The sequence below is a fragment of the Erinaceus europaeus genome, chromosome 3 (assembly GCF_950295315.1).
Source record: "Erinaceus europaeus chromosome 3, mEriEur2.1, whole genome shotgun sequence".
Taxonomy (NCBI): domain Eukaryota; kingdom Metazoa; phylum Chordata; class Mammalia; order Eulipotyphla; family Erinaceidae; genus Erinaceus; species Erinaceus europaeus.
In genome coordinates this window covers 159,323,438-159,336,734 of record NC_080164.1, presented here as the reverse complement: position 1 = coordinate 159,336,734, position 13,297 = coordinate 159,323,438, and positions in this window count along the sequence as shown.

The following is a 13,297-nucleotide window of genomic DNA, read 5'->3' as shown; positions in this document are numbered from 1 at the left end:
TATGGCAAGAACTTCCAATACAATGTTGAAGAGTAATGGTGATAGTGGACAGCCCTGTCTAGTCCTCAATCTGAAGGGGGAATGCTTTCAGCTTCTGTCCATTGAGTATGATGTTGGCTGTAGGTTTGCTATATATGGATTCCACTATCTTGAGGAATTTCCCATCTATTCTTATTTTTTGTAGTGTTTTGAGTATGAATGGGTGTTGGATTTTGTCAAAGGCTTTCTCTGCATCTATTAAGATAACTACTTGGATTTTGTTTTTGCTTTTGTTGATGTGGTGAATGCCATTTATGGGCTTACATTCCTGGGATAATTCCCACTTAGTCATGATGAACAATCTTTTTGATATACTGTTGCATCCAGTTGGCCAGAATCTTGTTTGAGATTTTGTTACTTATGTTTATCAGAGATATTGGTCTATAGTTTTCCTTTTTTGTTGTGTCCCTATCTGCTTTTGGTGTCAGGGTGATGTTGGCTTCATAGAAGGTGGCAGAGAGTGTTCCTGCTTCTTCAATCTTGTGGAAAAACTTTATAAATATAAGTATTAACTGTTTCCGGAAGGTTTTGTAGAATTCATTTGTGAAACCATCTGGTACAGGACTTTTGTTGTTGGGGAGATTCTTAATAACTGTCTCAATTTCTTTGTCTGTGATTGGTGCATTTAGGTTTTGTAGTTCTTCTTGGTTCAGTTTTGGAAGAGCATATGTTTCTAGGAATACTTGCATTTCTTCCAGATTCTCTAGCTTGATGGCATATAGCTCTTCATAGAAGTTTTGCATGATTTTCAGGGTTTCTGTGGTATCAGTTGTGGTGTCTCTTCTATTGTTTACAATTCTATTTATTTGAGTCTTTTCCTCTTTTTTTTAGTGAATCTCGCTAGGAGTTTGTCAATCATGTTTAATTTTTCAAAGAACCAACATTTGGCTTCATTGATATTTTGTATGGTTCTCTTATTTTCAATGTTGTTTATTTCTGCTCTAATTTTAGTGATTTCTGTCCTTCTGGTTGCTTTAGGCTTCCTTTGTTCCTCTTTGTCTAAGTCCTTAAGGTATTCACTAAGGTCGTTCATTTGAACTTCTTCTTGGTGTTTAATATGTGATTGTATGGCTATGAGTTTACCTCTCATTACTGCTTTAGCTGTATCCCAAATGTGTTGATGGACCTAAAGGATAGAATAGTGCAGATGCAGTGTTGGGGTTTACTCACTGCAGACTATTGTATACTTTTGCTTTCAGGTATATATTTTGCCCTAGTTTATGGATATGTGTGAACATATGCTCTATCTCAGGGGACCTGGTCTATATATAGGTTTTGGGACTTTAGTAGGAAGTGAACTACATGGAATAGAATTAGAGAATACTATGAAAGAAAGGTCTCACCCAAGTAATGAAGTGCAGGGTTGTCATTGCACACCTGAAGTCTCTGGACATAGTCTGCAGTGAGGCATGCTGGGGTGGCACTCATTGCATTGATTAGGTTGTGATCGGTGGATGCAATATTATTTGATATGAACTGAGAGGAGCATGCAGGAAAATGCTCCCCACTCTAAGGTTCCAGGACTGGGGGAAATATATTCTCTATAGTGGAAATGTAAGTTTCCTTACATTTCTTATCTATGGTTACTTCTGACTACTTTGGAGTTTCTTCTGGGCTCCTATCTTGATTCATTGTGGTAGCAGTTTTATTTTCTCTTGATTTAATCATTTTTGTTAATTGATGTTTTTTTTTAATTTTTCTGTTCTGTCATTCTTCAGTTGTGTTTTGAGTACAAGCCATGCTATATTAAGTAACTTTATGACAAATATAGTCACCAACCTCGAAATTACAATAGTAACTGAAGCAAAGGTTGATGCACTTTAACCAATACCAGTTAGCCAAACAACACCTCCAGCCCAAGAAAAAATAGCAACCAAATCCAAAAGAAAAAGAAAGGGAAGAACAGAAAAGCAAGAAAAGACAATTATGCAAATCTACTGTCCAATGTTAATTCTAGGGATAGCAAGAGGGAAAAGGGAAGTAGAAAAGAGAGAGACACACAGAGAGTCCATTCTGAGTCAGATATTTTTCCCAAAAATAATTCACAAAGGAGTATCAGTGAATTCAGAAAGCAGAATGAGGAAGGAAGAGAAGAAGACAAGAACAATAAAAAAAGAGCAGTGAAAAGAAAGATTTTTGTTGTTGGTGTTGGTTTTTTTTTAATTAGCTTGGAGGAGGGAAAAAGTGGAGAGTGAATGGAAGAGGTAGAGTGAAACAAGTTCTTCTCACAATGAATAGGACACTTGGTTACCTAGCAATGGGAAAAACAATAACAGTTAATTTTGGTCAACATGAAGAAGGAGGGGGGAAAAGGGACACACATATATATAGTAGTAATAATAAAATAGAATAGAGTAAAAAACCCTAACAGTCAGTCTGCAGCTTGGACCACTCTGGATTGGCTCAGGCAGGCTGAGCAAAGACAGCCAATTGTAAGAAGTATCCAAAAAAAAAAAAGCCCTCCAGATAATCTTTCCCAGGCAGGGGTGAGGCTCTGATTGGTCAGACATTTTGTCACTCAAATAGAGCTCCAGCCACTTAGAAAAAAAAGGGAAGTAAATCAAAAAAGATAAAGGATTGGAAAGACACCCCTGGTAAGCCAGGAATCTTGGTAAAGAAAATAGTTCAGTGGGAAGCCTGCTAGGAGAGGCTGTTCCGACCCTTTTGTCTGGTTCTGGGGTGGAGGGGAGGGAAGAGCTTCAGAAATAAGATTTCCTTTCTTTTTCCTCCATTTTCTAACCCAAGAGTGAGCTATAGGACCCCTCCTTGGTGTCACACTTAGGACTCCTTAATCACCCTCCTGTTGATGACCCAGTATCCTACCCTATCCAGAGAATGTTAGGTCACAAGCTGCTGCTTGTTGTAGCTCATGCCAGTAGCTGCCTCCAAGTTCATGGCCATGAACTCCCCATTTGTTTAACCACCACAAATGACCTAACTTTGAGTTTAAAGTATTTTTCAGACACTCGTGTGTCAGCAATTGTATTATAAACCTTTAGCCTCACCCTAATAAAATGATACATAAAAATAAAGTATGTAAATAAAGTAAAATGTACTAATAAAATGTGGAGAAATTGAAAGCACTATTTGCAAGAGTGTAAAAAAAGTTTGATAATTTTAGAAAAGAAATGATAGCTTAAAGATTGAATTCCTTTGTGATCCAGTAGTCCCACTTCTGTGTGTTGCTTTAAAATAATTTAGTGGCCCAGCAGGTTACAAAGCAATGGAGGTTATAGAGCAAAAGCAAGCATGAGGCCCTGAGTTCTCGCCTTGTATCACATATGGTAGAGTGATGATCTGATCCTCTCGTTCTCATTTATTAATAAATCTTTGGATATAATTGGAAGTGGTATCTAAAAGGGATATGTGCAATATCACGGTAACAGTGTCACTATCCACAATATGAAGGAGACAGAATAAATTCAAGTTACTACAGGCATACAAGTAGTTAAACAAAATCTGATAGAAGCATACCTTCCCTGTACCTTCTTATGTTCTAGAATTGAGAATTCTACAAACTAAAGTGACAGATGGCAGTGTGTGTGTTAAAAGAAGATTTAAGAATTAAAAGATCATTTATGAGATCCATTTCTATGACTCTGAAAGTTCACCAGACTATTCTTCACAGAAGTTAGACCAATCTACATTCCCACCAGCAATGCAGAAGGCATCCTTTAGTACAACAACCTCTCCAGCACTTGTTGTTACAGATCTTTCCAATGTATGACATTCTTAAGTGAGTGTAGTAATATCTCATCATTGTCTTTACTTGCATTTCTCTGATAATTAGTGACTTTGAACTTTTCTTCATATAGCTTTTGACTCTTGAGCTCTCATCTTTGGCAAATATTCAGTCCATATCCTCTCCTTATTTTTATATGAGGCATTTTTTTCTTTTGTTGAGTTTGGTGAGCTCATTACATATTTTGGTTGTTAGCCTTTAGTCTAATGTATGATATGTAAAGATCTCCCATTCTAAAAGTCTCTCTGAGTAGTGGTTTCTTTTGCCATGCAAAAACTTTTCAACTTGATGTTGTGCATTGGTTGATTTTTTTTTCTTTGCAACTGGAGTTGAACCAGTGTAGAGACCTTTCAATCTTAGATCAGACGAGTTGTGCCAATGATTTTCTCTAAATATTTCAGTTTCTGGTCTAGGATGCAAGCATTTGATCCAGTTGTAGTTTATATCTGTGTGTGATGCTATGAAGTGGTTCAATTTAATTCTTCTACATATTTTTTTAAAACTTATTTCTTTATTGGGGAATTAATGTTTTACATTCAACAGTAACTACAATAGTTTGTACATGCATAACATTCCCCAGTTTCCCATTTAACAACACAACTCCCACTATGTCATTTATCATCCTTCATGGACCTGTATTCTCCCCACCCACCCACCCCAGAGTCTTTTACTTGGGGGCAATATGCCAATTCCATTTCAGGTTCTACTTGTGTTTTCTTTTCTGATCTTGTTTTTCAACTTCTGCCTGAGAGTGAGATCATCCATATTCATCCTTCTGTTTCTGACTTATTTCACTCAACATGATTTTTTTAAGGTCCATCCAAGATCGGCTGAAAATGGTGAAGTTACCATTTTTTACAGCTGAGTAGTATTCCATTGTGTATATATACCACAACTTGCTCAGCCACTCATCTGTTGTTGGACACCTGGGTTGCTTCCAGGTTTTGGCTATTACAAATTGTGCTGCCAAGAACATATGTGTACACAGATCTTTTTGGATGGGTGTGTTGGGTTCCTTAGGATATATCCCTAGGAGAGGAATTGCAGGGTCATATGGTAGGTCCATTTCTAGCCTTCTGAGAGTTCTCCATATTGTTCTCCACAGAGGTTGGACCAATTTACATTCCCACCAGCAGTGCAGGAGGGTTCCTTTGATCCCACACCCTCTCCAGCAGTTGCTGCTGTTACCTTTTCTGATGTATGACATTCTCACAGGAGTGGAGTGATATCTCATTGTTGTCTTGATTTGCATTTCTCTGACAATCAGAGACTTGGAGCATTTTTTCATGTGTTTCTCGGCCTTTTGGATCACTTCTGTGGTGAATATTCTATCCAAGTCCTCCCCCCATTTTTGGATGGGGTTATTTGTTGTCTTGTTGTTGAGTCTGGCAAGCTCTTTATATATATTGGTTATTAAACTCTTATCTGATGTATGGCATGTAAAGATCTTCTCCCATTCTGTGAGGGGTCTCTTGGTTTGGGTAGTGGTTTCTTTTGCTGTGAAGAAGCTTTTTAATGTAATGTAGTCCCATAGGTTTATACTTGCCTTAGTCTTCTTTGTAATTGGATTCGTTTCATTGAAAATGTCTTTAAAATTTATGTGGAAAAAAGTTCTGCCAATATTTTCCTCTAAGTATTTGATAGTTTGTGGTCTAATATCCAAGTCCTTGATCCACTTGGAATTTACTTTTGTATTTGGTGAAATACAGTGATTCAGTTTCATTCTTCTGCATGTTTCAACCCATTGTTTCCAACACCATTTGCTGAAGAGACTCTGCTTTCCCCATGTAATAGTCTGGGCCCCTTTGTCAAAGATAAGATGTCCATAGGTGTGGGGCCTCATTTCTGGGCTCTTAATTCTATTCCACTGGTCAGTGTGTCTATTCATGTTCCAGTACCAAGCAGTTTTGATGACAATGGCCCTATAATACAGTTTGAGATCTGGGAGTGTGATGCCTCCAGTTCTGTTCTTTTTTCTCAAGATTGTTTTGGCAATTCTAGGTCTTTTCTGGTTCCAGATAAACATGTGTAGCATTTTTTCTATTCTCCTAAAAAATGTGCTTGGGATCTTGATGGGGATAGCATTAAATTTGTAGAAAATTCTTCTACATATTTCAACCCACTTTTTTCAACACCATTTGTTAAAGAGACTCTTATTTTTCCATTTAATATTTTGGATGCCTTGTCAAAAATTATCTATGTATACCTATATTAGTAGCAGCATAATTTATAATAGCCTAAACTTGGAAGCAACCTAGGTGTCCAACAACAGAGGAATGAAACATAAAGTTATGGTATATATACATAGGAGAATACTACTCAGTTGTTGAGATGGATAATATCTTCTTGACCTCATCTTAGATGAAGCTTGAGAGAATTATGGTAAGTAAGAGAAACCATAAAGAGAATGATTAATATGGGATAACCTAATAGGAAGGTCTTATGAAACAAGATCAGAGAGGGGAAACATGATGTAGAACTTTCACTGAGTTTGATGTATTACACCAAAGCAAAGGAATCTGGGAAGAGAGAAGAGAAAGGGAGTTAGGGGGAAGGGCAAGAGGTCCTGCTGTATAGTTCATGAAGGTAAAAATGGACTTGGATTGTAGTGAGGATATTTTGAAGATTCCTGTTATGGATAGATGTGAAATTTTACTCATGTGTCAATAACTATATTATGAATCATTAAAACCAATAGTAATAATAATTACATATATATATGTAGATATTATTCATATAGATATATATGAAGATAATGTACTTTTCCTCTATGCATATTAGATCTCAGAAAAATCTGTGACTTAGGACATGGTTGATATTTAGAATGTAGATAATATCTTAATAGTGGAAAAATGAAATAAAACACTTTGGGAAAAATAAATTACTTTTCAGAAAATGTATTAGCCCCTTGGCAGAATAAATGTGAGTTATGATATTTTTGTGAAACTATCTGCTTAGGTTTGTTGCCAGTTTCACACTTGACAATATTCAGTTTTTCCCTGTTTCAGGAAGTCCTAGAGAGATATGTGACAGTTGAATTATTTTGGGAGACTCTGTTTTTAGGAAGTAAGAGAGTTTAGAAAAATAAAACTATTCTGAAATATCTTCAGTTCAAAATAATTGATATGAAATAGTAGTGTCTTCAGATTGCATTCAATACAATGGAATATTGCTCAGTATCGCATAAGACGCCACATGGATAGATATCATAACATTATGCTAAATGAAATAATACAGCAACAGAAAAACAAAGATAATTTTACTTATATTTAATATCTAAATTACTCAATGTTGTAGCAGCAGAAAGTAAAACAGTGATCAGCATGTACTGGGCACAATAGTAGAGAGAGTATAATTTTAATTAGTACAGTTGGTATAGACTTTCTGCTTAGTAAGTTGAAATGCTCTAGAGATACTTCATAGCAATATCAATATGCTTAACACTACTGAACTGTATACCTAAAATAATTACGTCAAATATATATATATATATATATATATATATATATATCACAACCGAAATAAAACTTATCAGACAATTTTGACTAAAACATGATATTCTCTCAGCCGCATTATTTTTTATCTTTAAAACGATAGTTAAAGTAACAGTGTTTATTATCTAGAGAAATGAGGTATTAAATGTAAAAACTTCACACAATAATGATCACACATGAACAGAGTAGAAAGCAAAGAATTGCAGACCAAAAAACAAAGAAACAAAATAATCAAATACTATTTTGGTGAGAAAAAAGAATTCAAAAGAATGCATCTAGAACATAATGTCTATAGTAAATAGTGTCTGTGCATTCATATATTTACTCTCAGCATTTGAAAGTAATTACTCTCTGGAAATTTCGAGAGAAAATTTTTTTCAATGCCCATTGAATTAGATAATTGAAATTTTCAATTTTATTGTGACTCATTCTGGCTTCTGCCTATCCTTAACAGTTTCTGAAACTATCTTTTTCTCTATCTTTTCCTAGATGAGTACGTGTGTGTGTGTTTATTTACAAAATCAGTATGTAGTGAAATGATCTAAAGTAAATGGACAATGCTTTCCAGGATAGTCATGAATTTGGTTAATCTGATCAACCTTTGAAGTATTAACATTCACTATGGATGGCATTTAAAGAAAAAACTGTGTAGGTGGGGAGTAAGTCAGCTAGGAAAAAAAATAAATATAAATTAAAAAGTCAAAAATTCTACTTGCATAACTCATTCATCTTCTTACCTGCTGTTTTATCTTTTAATTTTTTATCTCTCTCATCATATCCTCATCAGGGAGCATTCAATGCTTCATTGCTTGATGCTATTAAAACTTAAGTTAAAAAATAATTTTAAATCGTTTTCAGCTGTATCCCATTTTACTATGTAGATTCCAAGGTTGATTGGTATCTGAAGATAATAGTATATGATGTATGTGTGTGTGTGTGTGTGTGTGTGTGTGTGTGCATGTGTAAAAGTTTTAGAGAGCAAGTTCTTTGCTGTATCTGTCATCCTAGTCTATACAACTACATTGCCGATACATTAAAGTTTACTTCTTTAAATATCTAGGAATTGATTGGGAAGACAATTCACTAGAGGCTGAGAAAGCCCATTAGGAGCTGATCCCATTTACCTGATGCCTTCATTTCTCAGACCATTTGAGATGCTAATTCCAAATTGTTTTTGATTGTGCTGATGACCCATGCAGTGACACTGTGGAAAGGAATCACCCTTTGAATATATCTCTATTCTAATGAAGGTTACCCACGCATAGGCCAAAAGCATAGAATAAATAGAGCAATACAAAGTTTGTTTATCTTTACTTTCTTGATATTTACACAGTTGATCATAAAAGAGGAATGTTACAAATAACATAGTTATTCCACTTTTATGATTCTTAATAAATTTTCATTAATTGCTGAGACAAAAGTATCACTTAAGTGACTCTGATTTTCAGAAAAAGGGGTACAATTTTTAAATGTTTTTAGGCTCCTGTTAGCTTAATTTTTACTATTTCAACTTACAGAAACTACTGACATTTCTAGAATAGCACATCATTTCCCATTCAAGTACCAAAACCTGATTGGCTGACTTTGATTTAGGTGACAGTTTGTGGTTTTTAAAAAACATCGTATTTATTAAACAAAACTCTCTTGCTGTAAGAAGTATTTCATGTATTGCTTTTCTTTCCATCTCGTTCATTTCCAGTCATCTTCTCCTCACAGAAGCCACTGGCTAATCATCTAATATCCTTGATACCTGATGTGATAGTCTAATATGCTTCTGCTTTCAAACATGTGAAGAAGACTTTCAAAACCAACAATAGGTAAGCAGATGTCCAACAAATCCTTTAGAACATTGGGCTTGGGGAAAAAGAAACCTTGTCCTCATTCCCCTTCTATCATTTTAACATGGGTGAACAAAGGAACAAAAGCTCAGCAGCTGACAGGACTGTCATCTCTCTCCAGCTCAGTGAAAGCATACATTTTCCAGGTTTCCTGGCTATGCATTAATGAGGGAATTGTCAGAGGGAAAGAAGTGAGTTCATGGTTCTCAGTTCCATATGTCAAATCTTCAGCCATCAACCCACTGTATTATGGCTCCTAGAAAATATGCCCCAGTAATTAGTGAATGGTAATTTAGAGAACTTTTATGTTTTTACTGTTTTATCTTAGTGACCCTCTTCAGTAATTGTTCATTTAGATTTTTGGCCATGGAACTGATTTCCTAATATGGTCCAACAGCTTCTCCTTCTCTGAGATGCAAACATATGCTGGCTATGAGCCACCTCTAATTATTTTATCACTTTCCTTCTTCTTTTAGTATGTTCTTACTGTGTGGAGCACTGCCAATTTCTGACAAAAGCCAAATGGAAAAAAAAAAAAGAGGAAGCTACTTTGATAGGTAATCCATTTCAGCAGCGCTGCTCTAAGCTCTACTGGAGTCTGCATGTTGCCAGAGATCATACCTGCTGTCTGTAATCTTAAACACAGGGAACCTGCTCTTGCTTCTTGGTTTGCTCTTGCTAACTCTGGATGGCAATGGAAGACCCTCAAGAGGCAATGCTTTGCAGTTGCTTCACAGGCTACCCACAGGCTACCCACCTGTAGGGGAGTTGCTTCACAGGGGAGTTCCTCCCCATCTGCAGGGAAATCACTCCCCACCTGCAGGGGAGTCTCTTCACAGGTCTGCAGGTGTTTATCTTTCTCTCCCCCTCTTACTCATCTCTCTCCATTTCTCTCTGTCCTATCCAACAATGATGACAACAATAGTAACTACAACAATAAAACAACAAGGGTAACAAAAGGGAATAAATAAATATTTAAAAAAACAGAAACAAATCATTAACAGCAAGCAGAAAAAATATTGAGGGAGTTAATGCTTTACAGTGTAGTTGTTATCACATGAGTATAATTTCATTATGCACCAAGATCCCAAAGTTCTCTTCTGCCCCTTTTTCCTCCTCCTTCCCCAGAGTTCCTTGCTTTGATGCAATACACGATTCCCAATTTACATCTCACTTTGTTTTCTCCCTCCTTGTCCCTGTATATTAGGTCCCACTTGAAAGAGAGATCATTCATATTCGACTTCTCTTTTTGGCTTATCTCATTTAATGTGATCTTTATTTTACAGATCACCTCTTTTTTTTTCTTTCTTTATTTATTGGATAGTGACAGCTAGAAATCAAGAGGGAAGTGGGAGATAGAGAGAGGCAGACAGACACCTGTAGCACTGCCTCACCACTTGTGAAGCTTTCCTCCGGCAGGTGAGGACTAGGAGCTCAAACTTGGGTCCTTGCACACTGTAAGATGCGCCACCACCTGGGCCTTTTAACATGATCTTTCCAAGTTCCATTCAAGATGGTGCAAAGGAAATGACTTCCTTCTTAATTATTTGATGAATGATAATGATGGCCATGGAAAAAGTAAGGCATTAACAGACTATTTATTTAATTTATTGCTATCATATTTATCTATGGTGCTCCAGACTATCTCTCTCTTTGGTATGGTAATGTGTGCACTCAATCCTAGACAGAACCAGATTCTTATAGAAGGATTCACTAGGTACTAGTGACTACCTAGTGGGAGAATCAAGAGAGTCATAGATAAGATTTTTGCACCCTAGCAGACGACAAAAATTTAATTCCACAAACTCAAATATAGAACCTCCTCTCACTACACACTTTCATCGCACTCATATGTCCTTTGAATTTCAGTTGTAAAAGATTCGGAGGGTTCTGAATATATTTTATTTTACTGGAAACACAGAAAGAAGAGTCTGTTCTGCTTGCATGATGGATAGAAAGAACATGGGGTTTAGAAGATGTCACTAATTCTAATGTTCTCTTCTTGTGTTCAATTTTTAATTCAAAATAACTTTAATTTAGGCAAATAAAAATAAGGAGTGAAAGTGAATGTCTCCTCAATATTTTATCTTCATTTATACGTCTTTACTTTGGTGGAAAATGCCATTAGTTGTGTTATACTACAGTCTAGTTGCCAAAATAGGGCACATTTTATTAAAATTCCATGGGGAGGGGGTTGCTAGTGGGTGGGAAAGAATTATCTGAAATCGGTGAACTTATTAATTATTATTATGATGATTATTATTATTTAATCAATAGCACGCCTCAGCACTGGCTTATGATGGTGCCATTGATTGAAACTAGGATCTTTGGTACCACAGGCATGAAAGTCTTTTTCATAGCCATTATCTTTTTCATAAGCATTATCTCCCCAGCCTGAACTTATCATTTTTATAGGAACAACTTTATAGAAAGTAACCTTTATGCTTAGGTTGGGCTTCACTTCTTTTATGCATCTTGGTTTTTACACTAAACCAGCTACCCCAATCCTTTGACTGGTAGCAGGGATCATGAAAATGATATACTACAGCATTAAGAGAAAGCTAGAAACTTGGTCAACTTAAATTATGTGTGGCACACCAGGTGTCTTTACACAGTTTGGAGACGATCTGCCTCAGGGTCTAATCTTGTAGTCTTTCATGTGAAGTCTGCACAGAAGAACTGTTCATAATGGAATATCGGCAGGAATTTTCTTATTACTGATGAAATAACCTTAAAACTAGGCCTCAATTCATTTCATATATCATACACTTTTCTTCCCTTTTCCCTTTCATATTATCTATGGTGTGAAGATATTTCTTGCTTTTTTTTTTTTTAGGAAAAAAAAAGACTTACTGACCTGATGTATTTTTACATCAATTTCAAAAATATTGAAAATTGTAACAATGTGTAACAGCGAATTTCAGGAATTATAAAATCCAAGCATAAGCATTATAAGTTAAGGTTAAAATGTACAATAACTTAATTTATTAGAGAGGGACAAAAAATGTATAAAATATGTTAAAGTGAAGAAAATCTTAAATCACATTTTTTGGTATTTTCTTTTTTTTTAATGTAATAATGTTGAAAAATTGCAAAGACTTCCCAGTTCACCTTGCACTGCTTATGCTTTTCCTTATTCATTGTATTTTTGTTCATTCATTGTCCAATAGATGTTTTAGCTATTTGCAAATGTCAAGCAGTGTCCTAGATTCCGGGGAACAAGATATATAGACACTATCTTAAAACAAATAGGAAGCCTGCTTAGAGAGAGAAACATTAAATAATTGCTGTCAGGTATGGTAAACATAATACACATAAGGCATAGTAGTAAATAGAAGAGAGAGAATTTAATAGCAGCTCACAGAAAGAGAAAAATGACTTGCAGAATGGTGCCTTGAAGTCAAGCATTGTGTTCCATGCACTGGAAATTAGTCGAAGTACTTGTAGTACTTTGATCATAATCATTTCATTGAATTGGATTAACTTACCATGAAGATATGAAATTTCTTTTTATTTATTTTTTAAGATAGAAACAGAAATATAGAGACAAAACACACATACACACACACAGAGAGAGAATGAGAGAGAGAGACAGAGAGAGAGAGAAAGAGAGAGATTGAAAGAAAGAGAAGATAGTATCGAAACATCCTTGAATGCAGGGGAGGCTGGCCTCGAACCTGGGTCACGCACATGGCAAAGCAGTGCACTATTCAAATCAATTATTTTATCAAACCAATACAAATTATTTTCATTATATTCCCATGAAAAAAGATCTCCATTCCTAATTTACCTAATTATCAAATGCTTAATTTGATTTATCTTAAAAACATTTTTCCATATAGTGTAAATTATAATAGCAGTCATTTAAAAAATATTAATTGTTCTGATTTAAATACTAAGAGACTTAAATGGCTGCAGACTAGACTTAGTGCCAAGATGCCTAGGAAATTAGAACTCGCTACCCTAGTAATTTTTTAAAAATAAATAGAGATAAATTATATTTTTCTCCTCTTCTTTCTCTCCTTTCTCTTTTTTCTGCCTTTCTTTTTCTTCCTTTCTTCCTATCTCCCATTCTTTATTTCTCCTTCCTTCCCTCCCTCCTTCCTCCCTCTTTCTTTCTCTCTTTCTTTCTTTCTTCCTTTCTCTCTTTCTTCCTTTCTCTCTTACTTTCTTTCTTAGTACCA